Source organism: Schistocerca gregaria, chromosome 2 (genome assembly GCF_023897955.1).
Source record: "Schistocerca gregaria isolate iqSchGreg1 chromosome 2, iqSchGreg1.2, whole genome shotgun sequence".
NCBI classification, from domain to species: domain Eukaryota; kingdom Metazoa; phylum Arthropoda; class Insecta; order Orthoptera; family Acrididae; genus Schistocerca; species Schistocerca gregaria.
In genome coordinates this window covers 232,926,020-232,951,527 of record NC_064921.1, presented here as the reverse complement: position 1 = coordinate 232,951,527, position 25,508 = coordinate 232,926,020, and the positions used below count along the sequence as shown (strand labels likewise).

The window sequence follows — 25,508 nt, the reverse complement described above, 5'->3', positions numbered from 1 at the left end:
CACCTTCTAGAGCACGTTGGGTGGCATGGGATACATGCGGACGTGCATTGTCCTGTTGGAACAGCAAGTTCCCTTGCTGGTCTAGGAATGGTAGAATGATGGGTTCGATGACGGTTTGAATGTACCGTGCACTATTCAGTGTCCCCTCGACGATCACCAGAGGTGTACGGCCAGTGTAGGAGATCGCTCCCCACACCATGATGCCGGGTGTTGGCCCTGTGTGCCTTGGTCGTATGCAGTCCTGATTGTGGCGCTCACCTGCACGGCGCCAAACACGCATACGACCATCATTGGCACCAAGGCAGAAGCGACTCTCATCGCTGAAGACGACACGTCTCCATTCGTCCCTCCATTCACGCCTGTCGCGACACCTCTGGAGGCGGGCTGCACGATGTTGGGGCGTGAGCGGAAGACGGCCTAACGGTGTGCGGGACCGTAGCCCAGCTTCATGGAGACGGTTGTGAATGGTCCTCGCCGATACCCCAGGAGCAACAGTGTCCCTAATTTGCTGGGAAGTGGCGGTGCGGTCCCCTACGGCACTGCGTAGGATCCTACGGTCTTGGCGTGCATCCGTGCGTCGCTGCGGTCCGGTCCCAGGTCGACGGGCACGTGCACCTTCCGCCGACCACTGGCGACAACATCGATGTACTGTGGAGACCTCACGCCCCACGTGTTGAGCAATTCGGCGGTACGTCCACCCGGCCTCCCGCATGCCCTCTATACGCCCTCGCTCAAAGTCCGTCAACTGCACATACAGTTCACGTCCACGCTGTCGCTGCATGCTACCAGTGTTAAAGACTGCGATGGAGCTCCGTATGCCACGGCAAACTGGCTGACACTGACGGCGGCGGTGCACAAATGCTGCGCAGCTAGCGCCATTCGACGGCCAACACCGCGGTTCCTGGTGTGTCCGCTGTGCCGTGCGTGTGATCATTGCTTGTACAGCCCTCTCGCAGTGTCCGGAGCAAGTATGGTGGGTCTGACACACCGGTGTCAATGTGTCCTTTTTTCCATTTCCAGGAGTGTAATTGTATTGCAAGAAGGAAATTGTTATTTACAAAACTTTAGTTAATTTCTTATATCATCGTCATTATTTCCAATCTTTTCACTATAGAATTGTCCGTCCCGGTAGCTGAATGGTCAGCGTGACAGATTGTCAATCCTCTGGGCCCGGGTTCGATTCCCGGCTGGGTCGGGGAATTTTCTCCGCCCAGGGACTGGATGTTGTGCTGTCCTCATCATAATCCTATCATCCTCATCGGCTGCAGGTCGCCGAAGTCGCATCACATTGGAAGACCAGCACCCGGCGAACGGCCTGCCCGACAGGGGGCGCTAGCCATACGATTAAATAAAATGCTATAGCATTATTGCTAACAATAAGATTCTTTGTAAAGGCGGGAGGGGAGGGGTTTCCTGCCATTTTAATGTGGTGTCACTGTTTGAAGATGGGGTTTCTCGCTTATTTTATATCACACTAGGCCAGGTGACCGGTATCGATCTTGAATATACCTCATACAACCGGCTAGGGAGCTTGGTAGGACACGAATTCTCCTGGGTGATCTTGAATGTGCATCATAGATGTGCTGACGATTTCTCAGGAAGAGGGTACTGTGGCGTTACCTTGAAAACAAGTAGCCCAAGTTTATAGTATGACACTGGAAGCGTAACTGGATTGACAAGCACTGTCCCATTAATTCACGTGGAATCCCGTATCTTGGGAGAAGTGAACCTTTACACGTAGAATTGACACTACATAAATGCTTATTTTAAGCTATAGTTGTGTAGGCTGGACTGAGGGGAAACGAAAAAATTTGAAGAAATAATGACATGGCTAAGGGCAATAGCCACAAATATATCCTGGGTTGAAAGGAAACCTAATGAATAAATCATAAAAGAAATTTAAGAGATATGCCATTTAAGCACATGTAACAAAACAGAAAAACCAAAGTGAACAGATCACTTTATTTGAAATAATAGCTACATAAACATCTTGGAAGGAAGAAACCTGGGAGACATCCATATTACTCTGTGTTCTTGGTGGAATGAACTGCAGCAATTACAACCAAATGGTACATGTGGTGAGGAAGAGAGACGGATGACTACATCAACAAAGCGGTGCCGCAAGTGCATGATCATGAAATAGCTGAAACTGTTCAGGAGACTCATTGTCATTGTCAGCTTACTGCATTAGAACAATTTATGATTTTGCTACCGGTTTCGGTCAACGACCAGCATCTGACACGAAAAATTGGCTGATGCAAGTCACATGTCAGTCTCATTAGCTGTCAAGTTCGTGAATAATAATACAGAACATCAGTGATTTTCCCAAATCAGCAGCCTTCATCATGCACACACAGCAGGAATTCGCAAGTTATGCTGCTGACAGTTGCCTGAAGAAAACATTTGGAACTGTTCAGATACATAAATAGTCTGTAACATTGCAAATTTAAATTAATTTTACCTCTATTGTTAAATGTAATGATATCCACATAAAAAACTTTATTTTTAGTTAAGCATAACTATTTGTGTGTGGCATAAAAATGTAATAATTTCCTTGGTAAAAACTCAGAATGTCTTCATTTTTGTATCTCCTGTAAAAGTAATTTGTAAGTTTCACATCATTTTATATGTGTTTGTGACTTTCATTTGTCATCTGCTGGAGGTGTAAGACGCCGAAAGCCAGTTCATAATCAATTAAATTTGCAGAATATTAGGAAAGTGTTCTTCCAGTTAAACACTGTTGCCATGTTCTGTGAAGCACTGACAGTCAATTGAGATAATGCTACGAGGTGTACAACTTTGCTTCCGCCGTTTTTCCCCAACATCTGAAGCTTTAATGAAATAAATTGCTTACACATGTATCATTAAAAGTATTTTCCGTCACTGGCCAGTACTTTCTCCAATCTCTCGGGCTGCGTACGAATTCCGCGTCGATGAAATTGTTCACCTTTTGAAGCGATCCATGAATCGATTTAATTTTTGACTTCTTCATTACAACGTAAAATGTTGGTCAGCCAGGCCATGCGACATTGATATAAACAGGTGATAGTCAGAGGGAGGAATGTCTGGAGAATACGGCGGGTGGGGTAGGGGTTTCCCATTTTAACGTTTCCAAGTGCGTTTTGATCTATTTTGCAACGTGGGGTCGAGCGTTGACGTGTTTCACTGGGGCTTAACACCTCATAGTACACGACGCCGAGCTGGTCCCACCAAATGCAGAGCATGATCTTGGAGCCGTGAATATTCGGTTTGGCCGTCGACGTGGAAGCATGGCCGGGATATGCCCATGATTTTTTGCGCTTAGGGTTATCGTAATGAACCCATTTTTCGTCCCCGGTCACAATGCGATGTAAAAATCCCTTCCGTTTTCGACTCTGAAGCAATTTTTCACAAACACATGAACGCCGTTTAACGTCTCTTGGTTTCAGCTCACGCGGGACCCAAGTTCCTTGTTTTTGAATCATGCCCATAGCCTTGATTTAAAATGGGTTGCTGTGTCGCTGCCACTAATCGTGCCAATTCTTCTTGAGTTTGACGCGTCTTCAGTCAGCAATGCCTCCAATTCTGCATATTCGAAAACATTCTCTCTTCCACCACTATGCCGGTCTATGACGTTAAAATCACCTTCTTGAAGCGTTGAAAGCACTCACGACATTTTCTTTCACTAATAGCGTTCTTACCATACGTACTTGAGAACATTCGATGAGACTCAGCCGCTGTTTTCTTCACATTGAAACAAAACAGTAACACCTCCCGCAAATGACGAGAATTAGGCTCTTAAACTGACATTTTCAATCAAAAACAGCTTTATGACGCAGACACAAATCGACTAATGTTTGAAAAGGGTTGTGTTGACCGAGGTCCAAGCTAACTGCCTGACGTCTGCGATCTGTTTCCCTCGACCGCTACATACCGTTGTCGCCACCTATCGGCAAAGGGCGGAAGCGAAGTTGTACACCTTGTATGTTAACTATTCCTTGATGCCTCAGCATGTTTCCTACCATCCTACCCCTTCTTTTCATCAAATCGTATCATAAATATTTTTTCTCCCCTAGTTGATCCAGTAATTCTTCATTACGTTATCCGTTGTACCTATCTAATCTTCAACATTCTTCCGCAGTCTGCCTGCGGCAGCGACGGTGTGTGGACCTGGTTGTGCAGCGCACTGCGGCAGCATTGATTACGTCGGTGCGGTAAGTTGCGAGCTTGCAGTGTCACTTGGCTCTGTTTGTAACTTTACCGTGTTCTTTAACATTAAGTAACGGCTGTTGTTAACGGAAGAAGACACCCCAAAGTTTACCTTCGATAGATCGTTTGCAAAGCCAAAAACTTCTGAATTTGAAGCCTGGTTAGAAGCGGTTGTGAAACTTTTAATGGATCATGTTATAGGGAATTACTTTTCGAATGTCAGTAATGTGGTGTTCCTTATGTTGTGCTGGCAGAAGAGCCAACACCGTGGTACTAGTGGAGGCAGAAATGCACGCGTTTTAGCTCACGCAGGCTGGCGTGAGGAGGGAAGAACAATACTGATGTGAGGTCTGGAACATGACAAGGAATTAGAATTTAGAAAGCGGACGTAATTAGTTTGATACTTAAGTTTAATCCATTAATGATGAACGTCGCTCTTGACGGTACATGATTCACAATATTATCTGTTCAGAATAGTAACTGAATATGACGGCTTGCTGGGTCGTAGCAAATGACGTAGCTGAAGGCTATGCTAAACTGTCGTCTCTGCAAATGAGAACGTATGTAGACAGTGAACCATCGCTAGCAAAGTCGGCTGTACAACTGGGCGAGTGCTAGGGAGTCTCTCTAGACTAGACATGCCGTATGGCGGCGCTCGGTCTGCAATAACTGATAGTGGCGACACGCGGGTCCGACGTATACTAACGGACCCCGGCTGATTTAAAGGCTACCACCTAGCAAGTGTGGTGTCCTGCGTTGACACCACACGTTAACCTAAAAACTCCTAACCTATACGAAAAAACTATTGAAACCGCTGGAGGTTCAATTAAGTTCAACCACAGTGTTGGCAACTTTGGTGAAATCTCCATCACTCACGCTGGTCTTGAGGTTCGAAGTATATGAATCTTCAGATTGCTACTTGAAGGCCCCGCAGATTGAATAAACGCAGGAGTGTCACCGTATGAAAAAGTCATTAATGACTTAGCAGAGAAACGGTCCAGTTTCCGGAAGCGCCCTATGCTGAAAGGAAGTAGACAAATAAAAATGGAACTTCATAGGCAATCACGATCATATATTACTGTGTGTAGATACCGTCGTGTAGTAATCCATGATTGTCAGTCTAGGACTTGTAAGAGTTGTAGTCCTATTGGTCACGTTAGTGCAGACTGGATTCAGAGGCACGTAGCACTACTACATAGAGGTGAACCTGCACAAGCACCTGAGATATCAATATTGCCCACTTTATCCATAATGGCGAGCCGTGACCACGCTATCATTACAAACGAACAACGTAGAATATACGCAATACTGCAGCCCAAATGAAAGCAGCAGCACACATCGGTTTTCCTCAAGAAACAGAAAATGACTGCCCTCCATCAACAGATCAGGTGGACGGAAGTGACAACAAACAAGGAAATACTGATAAGGAACAAATTTCTGAACAGAGACATGTAGATGAATGCAGTGAAGGTGGTCTCTCACCTTCAACACCGAAGAGAAAATACAAGAAGCAAAGAATTGCATAGCAAAGGAGCGGACGAGGCAGCACCGACCCTGCGAGAGGAAATCAAGCTCATCACTTAAAAATTAAACTCAGAGAAATCAAACAAAACACAAACTCAAGAGAGAATGTCGATCTCCACATCAAACAAGCAGGTAGACAACAACGACGAAGAGAAGGGACAGACACAGACAAAGGATTCGAAGAATTTAAATGAGAATTCGCATGTAACCGACTGGACTCCAGAAGAAGAAGGAAATCCCTATCTAAGAATGACAGAAATCTCAACAGATCGCAGATGGACAGAACTACTTCCGAAAATCAATGTTGTCAAAACTGAAGAGCTCTTGCGGACACACACAATCGCTACGTCAAACATAAATTAAGCTCTATAATGCGTTAAAATTAAACAATATTCAAGATCTTTATTATGCCGCTGACATTGACACTAAACTGTTCCAAGAGGTCACTGACATAAATCTAGAACGAATACACGGACATAACGTTATTACAAATCCAGTAGTTCCCACAGAACTAGGAACTGCGGTCCTTTCTCAAGAGGGCATTACTGCGAAAGATATGGAAAGCCTTGAAAATAACAGGTGACTCTCAACCACCTTTAAGGATAACAACCATATACGCGCCATCTTAAACAACGAAATTTATGCACTAGATAAATGACGCAGTAAATGGTAGGATTAACGGTAGTATTGGTAGCATTGGCAGGGAAGGAATATATATGAATGCTTAAGAGATAAACTGGGAACCGATGACTTCTCTTTGCTTTTTGTTCGTCTGTTTTTCTTGTACATAATTAGAACCGCACGTCATTCAGCGCCAGTAATTGTGTATTTTATATCCGTACAGAACATAAATTTCATTTTATAAGTAATACAATTCAGTTGATGACGTAACTTCTGCGCTTTTGTGTGACCAAAGCAAGTAGTTTCGATCCAAGTACAGTTTACATGCATGAACATATAAAAGTTCATTAATTATTACTGTTATTTTTCTCTCAACAGAACTCTCTCCATCATGATCAAAGGCATGTTTTTCCTATTATTACGGATAAATGTGAAAGTTGTTCATAAGTAATAGAAACAAGTTTTATTTAAGTACGACGAATTACTGAAGGATATTTGATTTATTGTTGTTTTGTGGTTTTTATATTTTACTTCAGTGTTGAGGTAATTACCTTTTCTAGCGTTACACGATAAATCTATATTGTTTCCTTATTTTTACTACAACAGCCCTCTGTTTCAAATTACACATTGACAATTTATGAATAAAATCTGAATTAACCATTGACAATTTCGATTATGCTGTAAGTACAGTGGTGTACAGCCAGGAGGCTACCTATGTAGAACAAAAAACGTTCCATATATTACCCGGCCATTTATACAAGGTGTTACAAAAAGGTACGGCCAAACTTTCAGGAAACATTCCTCACACACAAATAAAGAAAAGATGTTATGTGGACATGTGTCCGGAAGCGCTTAATTTCCATGTTAGAGCTCATTTTAGTTTCGTCAGTATGCACTGTACTTCCGCCAGTTGGCCCAATTGAAGGAAGGTAATGTTGACTTCGGTGCTTGTGTTGACATGCGACTCATTGCTCTACAGTACTAGCATCAAGCACACCAGTACGTAGCATCAACAGGTTAGTGATCATCACGAACATGGTTTTGCAGTCAGTGCACTGTTTACAAATGCGGAGTTGGCAGATGCCCATTTGGTGTATGGATTAGCACGGGACAATAGCCGTGGCGTTTGTCTCGAGACAGATTTCCAGAACGAAGATGTCCCGACAGGAAGACGTTCGAAGCAATTGATCGGCGTCTTAGGGAGCACGGAACATTCCAGCCTATGACTCGCGACTGGGGAAGACCTAGATCGACGAGGACACCTGCAATGGGCGAAGCAATTCTTCGTGCCGTTGACGATAACCCTAATGCCAGCGTCAGAGAAGTTGCTGCTGTACAGGGTAACGTTGACCAAGTCAATGTATGCAGAGTGCTACGGGAGAACCAGTTGTTTCCATACCATGTACAGCGTATGCAGGCACTATCAGCAGCTCATTGACCTCCACGGGTACACTTCTGCGAATGGTTCATCCAACAATGTGTCAATTCTCATTTCAGTGCAAATGTTCTCTTTACGGATGAGGCTTCATTCCAACGTAATCAAATTGTAACTTTTCACAATCAACATGTGTGGGCTGACGAGAATCCGCACGCAATTGTGCAATCACGTCATCAACACAGATTTTCTGTGAACGTTTGGGGAGGCATTGTTGGTGATGTCTCGATTGGACCCCATGTTCTTCCACCTACGCTCAATGGAGCACGTTATCATGATTTCATACGGGATACTCTACCTGTGCTGCAAGAACATATGACTTTACAAGTACGACACAACATGTGGTTCATGCACGATGCAGCTCCTGCACATTTCAGTCGAAGTGTTCGTACGCTTCTCAACAACAGATTCGGTGACCGATGGATTGGTAGAGGCGGACCAATTCCGTGGCCTCCACGATCTCCTGATCTCAACCCTCTTGACTTTCATTTATGGGGGCATTTGAAAGCTCTTGTCTACGCAACCCCGATACCAAATGTATAGACTCTTCGTGCTCGTATTGTGGACGGCTGTGATACAATACGCCATTCTCCAGGGCTGCATCAGCGCATCAGGGATTCCATGCGACGGAGGGTGGATGCATGTATCCTCGCTAACGGAGGACATTTTGAACATTTCCTGTAAAAAAGTGTTTGAAGTCACGCTGGTACGTTCTGTTGCTGTGTGTTTCCATTCCATGATTAATGTGGTTTGAAGAGAAGTAATAAAATGAGCTCTAACATGGAAAGTAAGCTTTTCCGGACACATGTCCACATAACATATTTTCTTTCTTTGTGTGTGAGAAATGTTTCTTGAAAGTTTGGCTGTACCTTTTTGTAACACCTTATATATCCTCACTTTGTTTCTAAATGGTGCACAGCTTCCGGTTTTTAGCGGAATCTTCTAAGACATTGACCACATACGTAGAGAAAGACGTTGTTACAACGACCGATAGGTATGCAACACACATAACGTACAGATAATGTGGGTAAAACCTTAGCTGACCAAAGCTACTAGGAAACATATCTTAGTCTACGGTTAATTATGACAGGCATAAGCAACAGGAGCCGTTAGGCCGAATTTATTTAGACAAGAGATTTTTCCTCTTTTTAGAAACCATTGCGACGATATAAACATAACAGGAGATATTAATTGTGTAACTAATCCGAAAGATCAAACAGCAGATTTTACTAAGTCCACAGAACTTGAACAGATCAGTAAAGAATTACTTTTAATTGATTCACTCACATGAGTGGCGCACTACCCGGTTTCACCCAACTCACTAACCATTCGGCAAGCAGGCTGGATGGAACCTAATATCTAATCTTAAGCAACACGTTTTAAAACCCAAATCTGGCGGACGTGTTTCTCTGACCACGCTGTGCATATTTGCACCGTAAATATGAAGACACAAGAAATCTACAGAAGCAGAGATCTATGGAAGTTCAAGATTGCGCACCTGTATGATCTAGAGGGCCGAGAAATTTTTATTAAGACGTGGGCGGACTGCGAAACTAGATGTAATCTTATTACTCAGTGTTTACCTGGTAGCTGAAATGTGAAAAGCAAAAATCCCGAGCCTTTTGATAAGCAACTCACATAGTAGAAATTCGTGGTACAGAACAATGAAATTTATTTCCAACGTTATAAACTATACGTCACTGTTGTAGAAAATTACACTAAAATTAAGGAAATCCATGCCAAAATTCGGCTTTTACAAAAGGAACAACAAGAAGGTATCAAATTTAGAGTAAGAGTTATGAACTCAGCACATCATTAAGAAGCGTCTGTATTCCACTTCACACGTGAAACGAAGAGGACACAAGAAAAATATTGACTGAAGTAAAAGTTACCTGATGAAACGGCACTAGATATCAGAAACACAATTCAAAAACATTACGCTGACCTGGATACTAACAAAGGAATTGATGAGAATGCACTGGTCTAAATGAGAACCAACCTGATAAGAGGACTCACCCCAGTGGACGCAGAACGTCTCACAGAAGAAATCAATGAACCTGAAAACTATCGTCTTCCTTACTCCGAAAAATAAATCTCCCGAGCTTGACGGAACCCTGGTACAAATACGCCAAACATTCTGGCATGAAATGAAAGATAAACTAATACTAATTTACAACGAATTAATTAATCCTATTACAACAATTCCCAAGGATTCAGAGAAGGGTTAGTCTAGTTTGCCCCGAAAGGCCAGGCAGTTTTTCAGTTTAAAAGTTGTGACCGATCGACTTAGTTACTAATGACTACCTTTCTAACACGAAGAATGAAAAAAGTGATGAATGTCGTCATAGGACCTCATCAAACTAGTGTTGATTACGATAGATCAATTCTTCAGTGTTATGACCAGACAAAACTCCAGTCGTCCGGCCACAACTGTGGGTTTCTTTATTACTGTGGGAGACGGCTAATCGGAACTACAACATATGAAGTATTATTGTCAATGTCAATAACATTCGCCAACAGCCGTGTACTTTACGATATTATTTTATTGTGATGGCTACCAGTTTCGGAATTTTACTATGCCATCTTCAGGCCCCCTACGCGTCTATCCAAATAAACGAACTTAACGTATAGCGCCATAAATCACTGGATATCGTAAATTCATTCGTTATACAATTGCTTCATTCGAAGACGTATTAGCAGCAGTTGCTATCTTTATACAATTGTATAACGACTGGATTCACGATGTACAGTGATCTGTGGCGCTGTACGACAAGTTCGTTAATTTGGATAGACGCGTATGGGGCCTGAAGATGGCATAATAAAATGCCGAAACTGGTAGCCGTCAGAATAAAATAAAATAATTTCCTAAAGTACATGGCTGTTGGTAAATTTTATTGACATTGACAATTACTTAATCAGCCGATGTCCCCTAGCCATGATGGACCAACAGAGATATGAAGTATTAGTTCACTTTCTTACATGAGTGATAAAAAGATTTGCTTAACTTGATACAATCATTTGCCACAGGGTTGCTTGAAAGTTTGAAACTCTCACTGACTATTAAAGTCTCAATTGATGCACTAATTAATAAACTGCTCTCTTGACGCACAATGTTCAACATTTATGGAGGTGCATTTCCATATGAGACTCGAATAACTCTTTTGCCCTGTTTGATGATGCTAAATGCTTCAGCTGATGTCACGAAGTGGGGCTCAGCGCATCCGTGCTCGGCTCTATATTGACTTCCGTTCTAGGCCGTTTCTGTGCTGAGAGAGAAGGCGAGTCTTCTTCAGCCTCTCTCATTCATCGTTGCGGCTTGCAGCAAGACATCACTAACGTGTGTGGTATCGATGAGTGTTGCCGACTTCGGTGTAGCACCGCGCTCTTTGGACGATACCGTATTCAGACCTTAGCAAACTACAGAGACTTCTTAGCTATAGAAAAAGTTTGCACCCGCCATAGTCACTATGAACACTGATAAAGCATCGACAGGGTCATTCATCTAATCTGTTCCACAGACTGCAGGAGATGGGCTTCCTTTATCTCTTTAACGAAATAATACAGAATTTGTTATGGGTTATCGCTTCACAAATTGTGACAAGTTGTCAGCTTACAGCCATCCAAATCAACAGCTCTGTAAAGAAAGAGAGCCCAGTATCAATGACGTTACTCTCAACAAATAAATGGACAAAACATTGAAAGTTGAGAATACGCAGATATTGACGGTTTCTTAGTAAGAAGTACCAGTGATGTTCAAACCACATTGCTGAAGACACAACGATGTGAAGCTGCATCAATGACTAAGCTAAAGCGTAAGAAGTCTGCGCTTATGAACATCGGACTTTGTACACCACGACCAACTTCCAGAAATCCTTAATATGAATTATCCAGGAAAAGAGTTCAAAACTAGATTACAGCACACCATCGCTGTCAATCACAAATGTTTCCTGCACCGCATAAGAGGGTGTGTTCAATGGTATAATATGCAGTTAGATTAATTGCAAAAAAGTCAATCCGGTAAACATCTTCATACTGTCAAAGATAAATTATGTTGCTCATATTCTCCCTATGCCTTGCAACAGAGCAAAAGGTATCCTAGTGGCCCTCGTGCGTTTTGTTAGTAGTTGTCACATTCTGAAAGTAAGATTATGATATCCTCACACTACCAACGCGACACAGAGGATTGAATTGAAGAGATGTGTTCAGCAAGGCGCAAGCTCATTACATTCGCACCACTTTAAACAGTGCTGATCAGCCCCAGACAACCTCACCTCACACTTACTGTACATTCCACCGATGAATGTGGGACACATCCCATATGAGCGTTGCCATTTTAAAAGCTTGTTATTGGAATATAGTACATGAGAGTACCTAAAAACTGATTATGAAAGTCAGTGAAATCTATAAAGACCTTTTAGAACTTAAGACAAGGAACGTGGTAGAGCGGAAATGTGGACATAAGTACTGGCCAGCCATTTGGGAAAATATAAATAGCTCACATCTGTCATCTTACTTGACGACACATGGTACTTCGCAGTGAATAGGAAAATTCCAACAAATTCTTAGGTCCATGAAATCCACCTAGCAGTTTCACTCATGTGCATCACATGTGGCCTAGGAGACACCGATGAACACACATTTGCGTGTATAAATTCGAGACAGATATGGGATTTGATTAAACAAGGAGTTGCAGTCTAAAATAGAGCCACAGCAGCATACACAAAACCTGCTGCTGATGAGACACCGTATCCTGCAACAAAAAGAAACGGGACAATTGATTTAGAAGGACACCGAACGTTCTACCTCTTAACAAAAAACTACTATATTTAACAGCACAACTTCTTTCCTCAGACTAAAAAAGAATTTTTTACACAAGGCAGTATTGTTTTCACTAAAAGGGTGCAAATATAACGAAACTCTAAACCTGAACAAAGGAAAATCCAGGATTGGATGTAACGTATAATGAAAAGGGTAGTTGCTACTCACCATATTGCGGAGCGCTGAGTCGCAGAAAGACACAACAAAAAGACTGTCGGAAAGTTAGCTTTCGGCCAAGTAGGTCTTTGTCAAAGATGAGCAACGCGCACACACACACACACACACACACACACACACACACACACACACACACGTGACGTGCCCACTGTCTATGGCAGCTGGAGCCAAACTCTAAACTTGTAACAGCATAGGAGCTCTAATTTCAATTATTTTTACTTTGTTTTATCGTTTCCGTTCTCCGACTTATATTTATATAACTCTTGCGATCAAAATGACGATTTAACATAATGAAAGACACAGGACATCTGTAACCAATGAAGTATATATGAAAAAGCCTTAATGAAGTTTATGATATACGCGGCCTTTGACTTTTTGTTAAACAGAAAATTGGAAATGCCCAAATATAACACAAACTATGAGTGTGCACTATTTAGCACTCCTAAAATTTATCTGAATGGTTGGACTCAGAGATTTAAATTAACGGTTTAAGTAAAAATCGTACCATACAGGTTTTCCACTTCTTCAATATATAGAAAGCTGATAATGTTCTGTAAAATATGTAAAAGAACATAATTACTTAGGTCGAAGTACTAACAAAAATGGCGGTATGGTAGTGTGTTTTTCTGATGTATGTAATACGGAACACGGTGTAACTGGATGAATTGTCACATGCCCAATGACGCGTATTGTTCAGACTCACTCTCTCTCTCTCTCTCTCTCTCTCTCTCTCTCTCTCTGTGTGTGTGTGTGTGTGTGTGTGTGTGTGTGTTTGCGTTTTGATGACTGTTTACCTCCACAATTCATGATCAAAAATGGTATTGGCACTTTAGTAAGAATTGCGGGCAGAGTGGACAGATGGCAGTTGCTAATTGGAGCAGTTGTCTACAACCACGACTAAGAACATACAACGTCTAAACGAGCTGCAAGATGTAGTCATGCTGGTGAGGGAAGTTTTGAAGAACGTGGGTTGTAACGAAAAACTGATCTTAAAACGAAACGATTAAAGACAAGAATCAGAAGCCTTGAAACTTGATATGAACCACATCCTTCCAGTTTCTGATAACTTCAAATACCCAGCCGCTTCTTTGAAACCGTCGGTAATAGAGCTTACGGTTCTCTGCCATTTACTCTCCAGCATGGCCAATAATATCCTCAATACCAATAGTATACCTCTTAACATACGTGTTTTTCCTCCTGATATCCAGTTTTTACAAGTCGTCTGTTATGTATAGTGGTTGTTGTGTGAGATCCAAAGGTGTGCAGTCGCGCGAACACCGTGTCATTGGTACAACACCTGGCGAGGAACTAGATGCTGAACGCCTTTAGGCGACATTTTTCATTTGAAATCTCAGGATAGATGTTGCTTTTGTCTTGTTATTGGTCTTACAAAATGCTGCGCTTTGCTGATAGAGAAATTCTTATGCGTTTTACCTATCTTTACCAGAGTGGCCGAGCGGTTCTAGGCGCTATAGTCTGGAACCGCGCGACCGCTACGGTCGCAGGTTCGAATCCTGCCTCGGGTATGGATGTGTGTGACGTCCTTAAGTTAGTTAGTTTTAAGTAGTTCTAAGTTTTAAGGGACTCATGACCGCAGCAGTTAAGTCCCATAGTGCTCAGAGCCATTTGAACCGTTTTTCCGTAAACAGTGCTACGCAATAGATGGATATCAGTTCTGTGGCGAAGCAACTATGGCTGTTGCTTCACTTCCTTCTGACTTTGAAGCACAGTAGTGTGAAATTACTCCGACGGGATCAATCCAGCACTTCCGGCTCCTGTAGAAAAATTCGTCGATCAGAGAGGCAGTGAAAGAAATTACCTCATCGTATAGACTGTGCCGGGAGATTGGTAACAACATCTAACTGCCTGAACCAATCCAGTCTGCAAATTGGATCGTTACAGACGGCAAACAGCCACATCGCGCCGTTTAAAACTTGTTAGCCGCGCTGTTTAGCGGTGGCAACGACTCGTACCGGAGAAAAAAAAAAAAAAAAATACGCAGCGTCCAGCGCAAGTCTTGGCGAGTGCGCCTCGCCTCGCAACTCAGGGTAAACATTTGCCCCGTGTAAACAAGACCCCACACCGGCGGCATCGACCAGTGTGTGCAAACCAGTCGGCGGCGACACACCGTTGACAGATGAAACATTGACTTCACAAACGTCGCGACGCACTCTGTTTTAATGAGCCAAGCAGGTCGTTTGTGTCCTCAAATCAGACCGCTTTCTTACGTTAAAACCTCGTTTTCTAATAGTGCTGTTGACAGGTGTGTCCGCTTCCGTCACTGAGCGGCTAACCTGGTTCGATTCTTGGAACGGCGAGGCGTTTTTCCCTCTTGAAGACTACGACGGCGCGCTAAAAGACAGAGCAGCATCGCCCAAGTCGGAAAGACGATAACAGGTGCCGGGCCTAATGACGCAGTTTTCTCTTCAAAGGAGTAGAAATTGTCTCAGTACGAACAAAAGGAGGGGGATGGTAACGGTTTAGTTTGAGTCATGTGGATCAACGGAAACGCTGACATAAAACAACACTATCTCATTAACACGAGGTACTTACTGGAATTAAGGAAAACATGGAAGGGAGGACCCACCAAGATAACTTTCTTTTCACACAACCTGTTTATTTAACAATATATAAACTGTGTTTTACAGATAATCGAAGCATTTAACCATAAAATGCTCTTTAACAAAACGAAAAAAAATTGCAATTCTCTTTTGACCATAAACCTTAACTTGAATAAGTTTTATTCTTTGCTAACGAGATCTGAACTGTTGTTTTACAAAACAGGAAACAATATGACAATGATTACAAGACGGCCAGACCTGCAGACCACCCGTTATCGGGTCAAACAGAGGTGTTTACTACCGTGCTGGACACAGTCTCTCTTATTAAATGCCCTTCTGCAACACATGAAACAATATAAGCATCATTGATGACAAGAGTGATTCAATTACTCCAAAACTGATGACTAAACTTTTAATTTGAAAGCTGTATGACGAAAGGTTCGGGGTTAAGATGTGCACGTGTGGTTAAAGGTTAAACAGATTAGCAAACAACATGACAATGATAAGGCTTACTTCAAAGCAACCAACCTCTTAATTTCAATCGGCAACGAAGGTGCGACTGAATCCCAACCCGTCCCTTCTGACAATTGTATTTTGACTAAAGCCCTGGTGACAGTTTCCTGTTAATATTTTCAAAGTTAAACTGATTGTCAGTTATTAAGACCGCTCTGAAGGTACTTCTTAAAACACTACTTGTGAACACTTATGAGAGAACTCACTCGGCGGAACCTCAAGATCCAGCTAAATTACACCAACACAGCAACGAACATTTTAGTACAACAGGTTGTTCACATTATAACTAATGACTGAGAAATGCAATTACAATCAAAGAAATGAACCGGTTAGCAACTAAATCTAGCCACAAGCTCACTCTTTTGTTTAACAGCAACCTGTGCCTTAGTACAATAGTTCCGACTGTATTTATGACCAAGAGGTGATTAATTAGAACATTAATGATCGGGTACAAGCCAGAAAGGAAAGGCAATATAATAGCGGGACAAATTTTCTAACGACAACTAGTTTCTTAGTACAATACTACTGCTTATACACTCCTGGAAATGGAAAAAAGAACACATTGACGCCGGTGTGTCAGACCCACCATACTTGCTCCGGACACTGCGAGAGGGCTGTACAAGCAATGATCACACGCACGGCACAGAGGACACACCAGGAACCGCGGTGTTGGCCGTCGAATGGCACTAGCTGCGCAGCATTTGTGCACCGCCGCCGTCAGTGGCAGCCAGTTTGCCGTGGCATACGGAGCTCCATCGCAGTCTTTAACACTGGTAGCATGCCGCGACAGCGTGGACGTGAACCGTATGTGCAATTGATGGACTTTGAGCGAGGGCGTATAGTGGGCATGCGGGAGGCCTGGTGGACGTACCGCCGAATTGCTCAACACGTGGGGCGTGAGGTCTCCACAGTACATCGATGTTGTCGCCAGTGGTCGGCGGAAGGTGCACGTGCCCGTCGACCTGGGAGCGGACCGCAGCGACGCACGGATGCACGCCAAGACCGTAGGATCCTACGCAGTGCCGTAGGGGAACGCACCGCCACTTCCCAGCAAATTAGGGACACTGTTGCTCCTGGGGTATCGGCGAGGACCATTCGCAACCGTCTCCATGAAGCTGGGCTACGGTCCCGCACACCGTTAGGCCGTCTTCCGCTCACGTCCCAACATCGTGCAGCCCGCCTCCAGTGGTGTCGCGACAGGCGTGAATGGAGGGACGAATGGAGACGTGTCGTCTTCAGCGATGAGAGTCGCATCTGCCTTGGTGCAAAGGATGCCTTGGCGCCGTGCAGGTGAGCGCCACAATCAGGACTGCATACGACCGAGGCACACAGGGCCAACACCCGGCATCATGGTGTGGGTAGCGATCTCCCACACTGGCCGTACACCTCTGGTGATCGTCGAGGGGACACTGAATAGTGCACGGTACATCCAAACCGTCATCGAACCCATCGTTCTACCATTCCTAGACCGGCAAGGGAAATTGCTGTTCCAACAGGACAATGTACGTCCGCATGTATCCTGTGCCACCCAACTTGCTCTAGAAGGTGTAAGTCAACTACCCTGGCCAGCAGGATCTCCGGATCTGTCCCCCATTGAGCATGTTTGGAACTGGATGAAGCGTCGTCTCACGCGGTCTGCACGTCCAGCACGAACGCTGGTCCAACTGAGGCGTCAGGTGGAAATGGCATGGCAAGCCGTTCCACAGGACTACATCCAGCATCTCTACGATCGTCTTCATGGGAGAATAGCAGCCTGCATTGCTGCGAAAGGTGGATATACAATGTACTAGTGCCGACATTGTGCATGCTCTGTTTCCTGTGTCTATGTGCCTGTGGTTCTGTCAGTGTGATCATGTGATGTATCTGACCCCAGGAATGTGTCAATAAAGTTCCCCTTCCTGGGACAATGAATTCACGGTGTTCTTATTTCAATTTCCAGGTGTGTATTTACGACTAAAGAGGGTCGGGTACAAACCAGAAAATAATAATGGGGGCAGGTAGACAATGATACAAATCACCACGAGGATTACAGAATGTTACTCCCTTTTATCAGCAAGCAGTTGCATGGATCCACGGTGCGTCGCAGCGGTTACTGAGTGGTGCCGATGAAAGCCCGGTAGAAGAGGGCATCAAAGCCACGAGCGGTCGTCCGACACGAATGTTGCCAACCAACCGGCGGGATGTCGGCCTGCTGCTTGTAGTTAACGCTGACCCCGGTGAAGTGCTCCGGTATCTTCGCTCTGCGCAGACCGTCCTTCCGCAGCTTCTGTCTTCGGCCATTCGTGACAACCTCTTGTCGCGACCCTACTGCCAATCCGCGACCTTCGTGCTTCCGTCTGGGGCCAGCGAACCACGTATATAGCAAGCGAAAACCTAAGGACACAAGTCACCAACTCTCCCTCATAGATATTGGCAATGGGGCCGCAAGAAGGATAGTCGATACTACATCTAAACCAGTGGCGCCAGACAGAACAGTCTACTAACTCAATGGCGCCACGGCTCACTTATTAAAAGTATCGGAGAGCTGTTAGTTAATATTAATACGCGATGTGTCCATCCTTCGCTTTGACGGCTTAAACTACGCTGGGGACACCTGGAAAGAAGTGTCTGAATGTCCGGGAGGAATAGCAGGCCATTCATCGTCAAAAGCCGAAACAAGCCAAGGTAGTGATGTTTGGCATTGGGACCTGGAGCGGAATCGACGTTGTAGCTTATGCTAAAGGTGTTCCTTTGGATTCAGGGTCCACTGGGGACACCTGGAAAGAAGTGTCTGAATGTCCGGGAGGAATAGCAGGCCATTCATCGTCAAAAGCCGAAACAAGCCAAGGTAGTGATGTTTGGCAATGGGACCTGGAGCGAAATCAACGTTGTAGCTTATCCTAAAGGTGTTTCTTTTGGATTCAGGTTGGTACTCTGGGCACGCCTGACATTTCAGGAATGTTGTAGTGCACAAACGTTGCCCCAAAATGGCTCAAATGGCTCTGAGCACAATGGGACTTGACATCTGAGTTCATCAGTCCCCTAGACTTAGAACTACGTAAACCTAACTAACCTAAGAACATCACACACATCCATGCCCGAGGCAGGATTCGAACCTGCGACCGTAGCAGCCGCGCGGTTCCGGACGGAAACGCCTAGAACCGCTCGTCCACAGCGGTCGGCCGTTGCTGCTTTATAACAAGGTCCAGTGTCATGCTGCTATCATAGTCGTCTGCGAACTGTTCCTCTACTGCCTACAGTACACACTGCTGTAAAATGTCTTCATATTCTTCCAAAATTACCGCTTTCTTGAGAACAGAAAGGGCGCTATGGCCTCACGATAAAAAACACTTCCATAACCTAACACCGCTTACGCCTTTCTTCACTGTTGGCACTACACTTTATGGTAGTTAACGTCCGCCAGGAATTCGCCAAACCGAAACAAAGTCTATCACTTCAGCGCAGCTCCTCGTGCGAGCTAGCTCCCACTCACATGTATCGCTTCACAGAGGCTCATTAACGCGTTTTCTGCCAAATTTATTTATGACGCAGTTGTTTTAATGAGAACTGACAATGAAATTAAACATCTCTTTTAATATTTTGATGGTGCAGACAAAAAGGACCACTTAATTGAGGAACAAGGTATTTCTTATGACTGTTGCAGCCTTATGATGAGTAAATACTCAGATGAATTCTTGATATTAATATATTTATTCTTCGTTTCCATCTTTCTGAGACGTTATCAGTGCGACGGCGTCTTCCAGTGCAATTCCACGTCTGCCCTGGCATATGTTCGTTATCGAGCCACTGGTCCACAAAATAGATATGTCCTGAATCTTTTGGTTTTCAGGCGTACTCCCCTGAATACACAGCAAACTATCAATCAACATTACCATGGGAAGATGTGCTAGAGCAGAATACATACTTAAGTGACAGTGTATTTCCTCGTTTTCCTTATAAGATGGAACGAGGTCGCAACACTGAACTTGATTTCAGTGATATAGATTAAAATGATAATTGCAACCAGTAGTTTCACTAGCTTTAAAAAAAGTTGATATGTCCCTCGCTTTTTATTTGGTAGCAAAACGTAAAAAGCTGTTTGTTTCCTCCCAATAACTATTAATGTCGGCGAGGAGTATAACAACTGCCGAAACTGTTTGCCTGAACTCTTGAAAGTTCCATCCACCAAGAATGATTCGCAGTTCAATTGTCTTCGAAGAATATTCCTCCAGACTCTTTAGGATCTTGTGTAGTTCTTGGATATTTCCACCTAATTCGATGTAATGACGTTACTCAATTGTAGCCTTGATTGAAGTGCTGCACTAATTCTTCAACGTAAGCTGATGATACTGTAGCCTCTGATTCTTTTGCCCGCTTCTTTGCGCTGACAAAAGGTTTTAGCATTTAATTTACTGCTTCAGTGGAATATAAAAATGGTTCCCTTCACCTAAAACTGTGTTGTTTTATATGGATATCGTTCCTTTGCATTTATTCTTTTTAAAGTTTGCGCAACGGCTGTAAGCCACTTCTTGTTTGTTTGTATAGTACACTACCTACTGGTGCCCGTTGTGAATGAGTAGAAATGTCCGTTTGGTGGTTTAATTGAACTCTGTCAGGACTAAAACGCGAAACACTACTTGACAGTCAGAAGTCCACTGCAGTGCTCGAAAGCCACGCACACTCCGAACTTGTGCGGGGACGGGGAACATTGTGCAGGAAATGGGCTTTGACCATCTCCAGAATACGTTGCAGATAGCGGCGGACAGGCCGGTGTACCTTATTTCTGGAACAGCCTGTCCATTACCTACTATGTCCTGGGCTCCGTGCAAATGTCAACACATTCCCTTGCCGTACAAGTGTCACCAACTGGTGGTCGATGGTCCCTCGCCGTCGGTACGTGAAGTCTATCAGGTTTGGCTGTCGTTGTTCCTTCGCGTTTCCTCTTTATTATCATATCACCAACAGTCTGCTTGGGCAACTTTACGAGGCTTGAAAAGTTCTTGATAGAGTATTTACTCGGGTGACATCCGGTGACTAGTCAACATTCAGAGTCACTGAGCTCCCCCGACCTACCCACTCTGCTGTTTACTGCTTCTCTGCTCACAGTACAATACTCTCTGGCTCCTTTTATACTGGTGGACCAGCCTGTGGTGACATCTGGGATTTTATTTACTCCATTCCAATTGTTACCCATAATTTGAACAAAGGCTGTACTGAAATTCTGTAATATACATTAATACTAAATTTTTTTTCCACTACTATCTTCGATCACCATAACTATTTCACTATTACTACTACTACTACTACTACTACTACTACTACTAACAATAATAATAATACTGACATCTATTGGTCAATTCCGAGTTGCGTAGGGGTGTCCGGATACTTTTGATCAGATAGTATACACTGAAATAGCCGCTGACTTAGCGAAGACCGCCGCTCAAGGTGGCACTTTTAAAAAGAATTTTTTATCATCCGACCCAAGAACTACGTTGTGCAGACAAGCAAGATGCAAGGTGAAGACGAATATAAATCATCGATACACAAAAAAGGGAATTATTATGACCAAGCGTTCCTTCCAATTCCTGGTTCCTCGCAGTCAAGGCGAACAAGATGTTTTTAAGTATCGTATAAGTCGCATGAGATTTAATCATGGTTCATTCTCCAACCATCTCCACCGAAGCTACGAGATTGAGATAATCTTTACGGTCAACGTGACAGAGTAATAGCAGGAAATATCAACTTTTTTTTTAAATAAAATATATGGAAATCAGCAAACTGATTTCATACAACACCATCGCCACTAGTATATGTGCTCACCTTCGTTTTTTCGTTTCCTCCATAGTCATTTTCTGGTATTCTGAAAGAGGATTGCAATTTTAGTGAAGAAACACATGCTTGGTGGGTAGATGTCTCATATCAGAACGTCGCACAATTGGCTAGCTTCAATGAGTTTTAATGGTCGAAACGGAGTTAGCAAGGTCTAACTGAAGGCAGCAACATCCATTCGCTCACGTAGAAACTTGAAATGTGGAGATTGGTTTTTCATTTTTTTTTTTTTTTTTTGCTTTGAACTGTCATTCTCCTTTGTTTTGGGATGGAATTCCCGGTGCTAGTTGCTAGAAACCAGGTGCGAACGGTATAGCGACTGTGGTGTATATTTTACACCACGCGGGCGGATCTGAGAATCCTTTCGAGGGTGGGTGGATTGCTAGAAGGACAGTATTACTGGTGTCAAATCGAGGCTGGCGATCTTTACTCAGATAGGTTTAATAGTGTAGCAGCGTCGAGGAGAAATCTGGATCCGCTAGTACTCATTTCCGAGGATATTTTCGGAGCAGTAAACAGCGAAATTTGCTTCGCTAGCAGTGCGTGGATACAGCCTGCAGCCATGAATGAGTTTTCGCCAAAGCTCAGATTTGAACCGTCCTCCTCCTGTGTCCTACCCACTGTGTCACGCCACTCGGTCAGTCCGAATAAGCACATCACAGGAGGTGCGACAATAAAGTAATGAGACTGATTTTCTTTGCAAGATGTGGCAACGCTGCAGGCGTGCTTAGGCACAATATCGTTGACCTTGGTATGAGAAATGCGCCATCCCATACTGTTCTGTCAGTACAGCAATTTTTAACCTCAAAACAAATTTCAGTACTACCACAGCCACCTTATTCACCAGATATCGTTCCGTGCTTCTTTTTTCTATTCCGAAGAGTCAAAACGGCGGTCAAAGGACACCATTTTCAAACAACGCAAGATGTCCAAAAAGTTGTGACGATGGTCTTGGAGGGCATTACAGAAGATGAGTTCCAGAAATGAAACTTCCTGGCAGATTAAAACTGTGTGCCCGACCGAGACTCGAACTCGGGACCTTTGCCTTTCGCGGGCAGGTGCTCTACCAACTGAGCTACCGAAGCACGACTCACGTCCGGTCCTCACAGCTTTACTTCTGCTAGTATCCGTCTCCTACCTTCCAAACTTTACAGAAGCTCTCCTGCGCACGTTGCAGAACTAGCACTCCTGAAAGAAAGGATACTGCAGAGACATGGCTTATCCACAGCCTGGGGGATGTTTCCAGAATGAGATTTTCACTCTGCAGCGGAGTGTGCGCTGATATGAAACTTCCTGGCAGATTAAAACTGTGTGCCCGACCGAGACTCTGCAACGTGCGCAGGTGAGCTTCTGTAAAGTTTGGAAGGTAGGAGACGGATACTGGCAGAAGTAAAGCTGTGAGGACCGGACGTGAGTCGTGCTTCGGTAGCTCAGTTGGTAGAGCACCTGCCCGCGAAAGGCAAAGGTCCCGAGTTCGAGTCTCGGTCGGGCACACAGTTTTAATCTGCCAGGAAGTTTCATATCAGCGCACACTCCGCTGCAGAGTGAAAATCTCATTCTAGTTCCAGAAATGTTACCATCAATGGCAGGAGCGCTGGAAAAAGTGTGTGCAATCAGAAGGGAACTACTTTGAAAGATACAAAACTAAACTTCACAAAAACGATAAGCAAAATTTTTTTTCACATCAGTCTAATTATTGTCGCACCTCGTATAGACCATAGCTGTGGTTTCCTGCTAGGATGGTACCTCTCAAAGGTGGACATAGAAGAGATCTGAAGGGAGCTTTCTTGGTTCAAGGTAAATTTACAGGGGAATTGCGAATCAATACCCCTACACCTACACACCTACATCTACATAATTACTCCGCAGGCAACTGTACGGTGCTTGGCGGAGGGCACCCTGTACACCACCACCAGTCGTTTTCTTTCCCGTTGCACTCGCAGATAGTGCGACGGGAAAAGGACTATCCATATGCCTCCGTATGAGCCATAATTTCTCATATCTTATCTTCGTGGTCCTTACGCGAAATCTATGTTGGCGGCAGTAGGATCGTTCTGCAGACAGCTTAAAATTCGGGTCCTTAAATTTTCTCAGACGTGTTCCTCGAAAAGAACGTCGCCTTCCCTCCAGGGATTCCAACTTGAGTTCCCGAAGCATCTCCGCAACATTTGCGTGTTGTTCTAACCTACGCGTGCCAACGGCCTTGCAGCAGTGGTAACACCGGTTCCCGTCAGTTAACTGAATGTAAGCGCTGTCGGTGTAGGCTAGCACTTGGATGGGTGGCCATTCGGTCTGCCAAGCGCTGTTGTCAAACGGGGTGCACTCAGCCCTTATGAGGCAAACTGAGGAGCTACTTCATTGAGAAGTAGCGGCTCCGGTCTGGTAAACTGACATACGGCCGGGAAAGCGGTGTGCTGACCACATGCCCCTCCATAGCCGCATCCAGTGACGCCTATGTGCTGAGGATGACACGGCGGCCGGTCGAATGCCGGACATTTGCCACGCCGGACATTTGCCACACTTGCCCCTCCGCCAGGTAGCTTGAGTAGCGATCCCTCAGGTAAGGGACGCCCTTCCACGTACTTCTTCTGTCCGCTTCCAAACCGCCGTCTCCACATCTTACTCGATACAACCAGTACGTAAGGTACGTTCTTCTTCGACATCTTGGCGAAATACAGAGCTTCTTTACCGAAATCGAAATATTTATAAATTTTGGGAAACGAAAGCAATACCGACGATTATGTCGGTATGTAATTAATTCTGCCATGTGTAAATATAGATCCCTCTGACTGTACGATAGCCTCCTTTCACGCTTACTGATTGCGATAGAAACAGTCCATCGGCAGGGGAGCAACAGGAAAGGAAAGATGTAAAGAGAATGCGAATGTACTGTAATCATTTCTTTTTATCACTGCATTTGTGCCTACTTTAATTACTACAACTGCATGCCCAAAATACAATAAGGAAAGAAGAAATGCGAATGTGAAAGTTTGAAAAGAAGAACGACAAACTCCATAATAATTTACTCTCTAAAATCCGATATCCCTTGCGGCGAAACATTAGTTAATAAATTGTAGCAAGACAATGTTTAAAACATGACTAAAAATACGTTCACTAAATAGAGATAAGGACATCTATGACTGACATGTCATCTAAAGTCGACGTACAATTTTAAAATGTTAGAAATAAGGAAATGAAGTAATACAGAATGCTACGCTTTTACCGTACGTTGTTGTTCTACATTGTTTAGCCCTGGTATTTAAAGGGTCGCAGAGAAAGCATCCTAGGTTTTGGAGGGAAAAGCCGTAATTGTAACGATTTGCACTACAACAGAAACAAGAAGCACAACTTAAGGAAAAATAATGTAATGTGTGTTTAGGCTCACAAGCGACATTGAAGCAGATAGTTCCTGTAACTTAATGTCGCCAGAGGTTATATTAATAACTGGCTACTTTAACCGACCCCCGCTCTCAGATAAAACAGTTGCCGAACAGTTCAAAGAAAACTTGAGTCTCATCACAAATAGGTACGCTACTCATACAATTATACACTCCTGAAAATTGAAATAAGAACACCATGAATTCATTGTCCCAGGAAGGGGAAACTTTATTGACACATTCCTGGGGTCAGATACATCACATGATCACACTGACAGAACCACAGGCACATAGACACAGGCAACAGAGCATGCACAATGTCGGCACTAGTACAGTGTATATCCACCTTTCGCAGCAATGCAGGCTGCTATTCTCCCATGGAGACGATCGTAGAGATGCTGGACGTAGTCCTGTGGAACGGCTTGCCATGCCATTTCCACATGGCGCCTCAGTTGGACCAGCGTTCGTGCTGGACGTGCAGACCGC

The 25,508-nt window shown here is 44.0% G+C and overlaps 1 protein-coding gene across 1 annotated transcript in view; it reads left to right on the top strand.

Moving 5' to 3' along the window:
• LOC126336758 (long-chain-fatty-acid--CoA ligase 1) overlaps nt 1-25,508 on the top strand; it is a 603,077-nt gene that overhangs the window by 137,993 nt on the left and 439,576 nt on the right. The window contains exon 2 of the mRNA XM_050000762.1: nt 4,121-4,193. The gene's annotated coding sequence lies outside the window, so the exon portion shown is untranslated. The remainder of the gene's footprint in view (nt 1-4,120; nt 4,194-25,508) is intronic.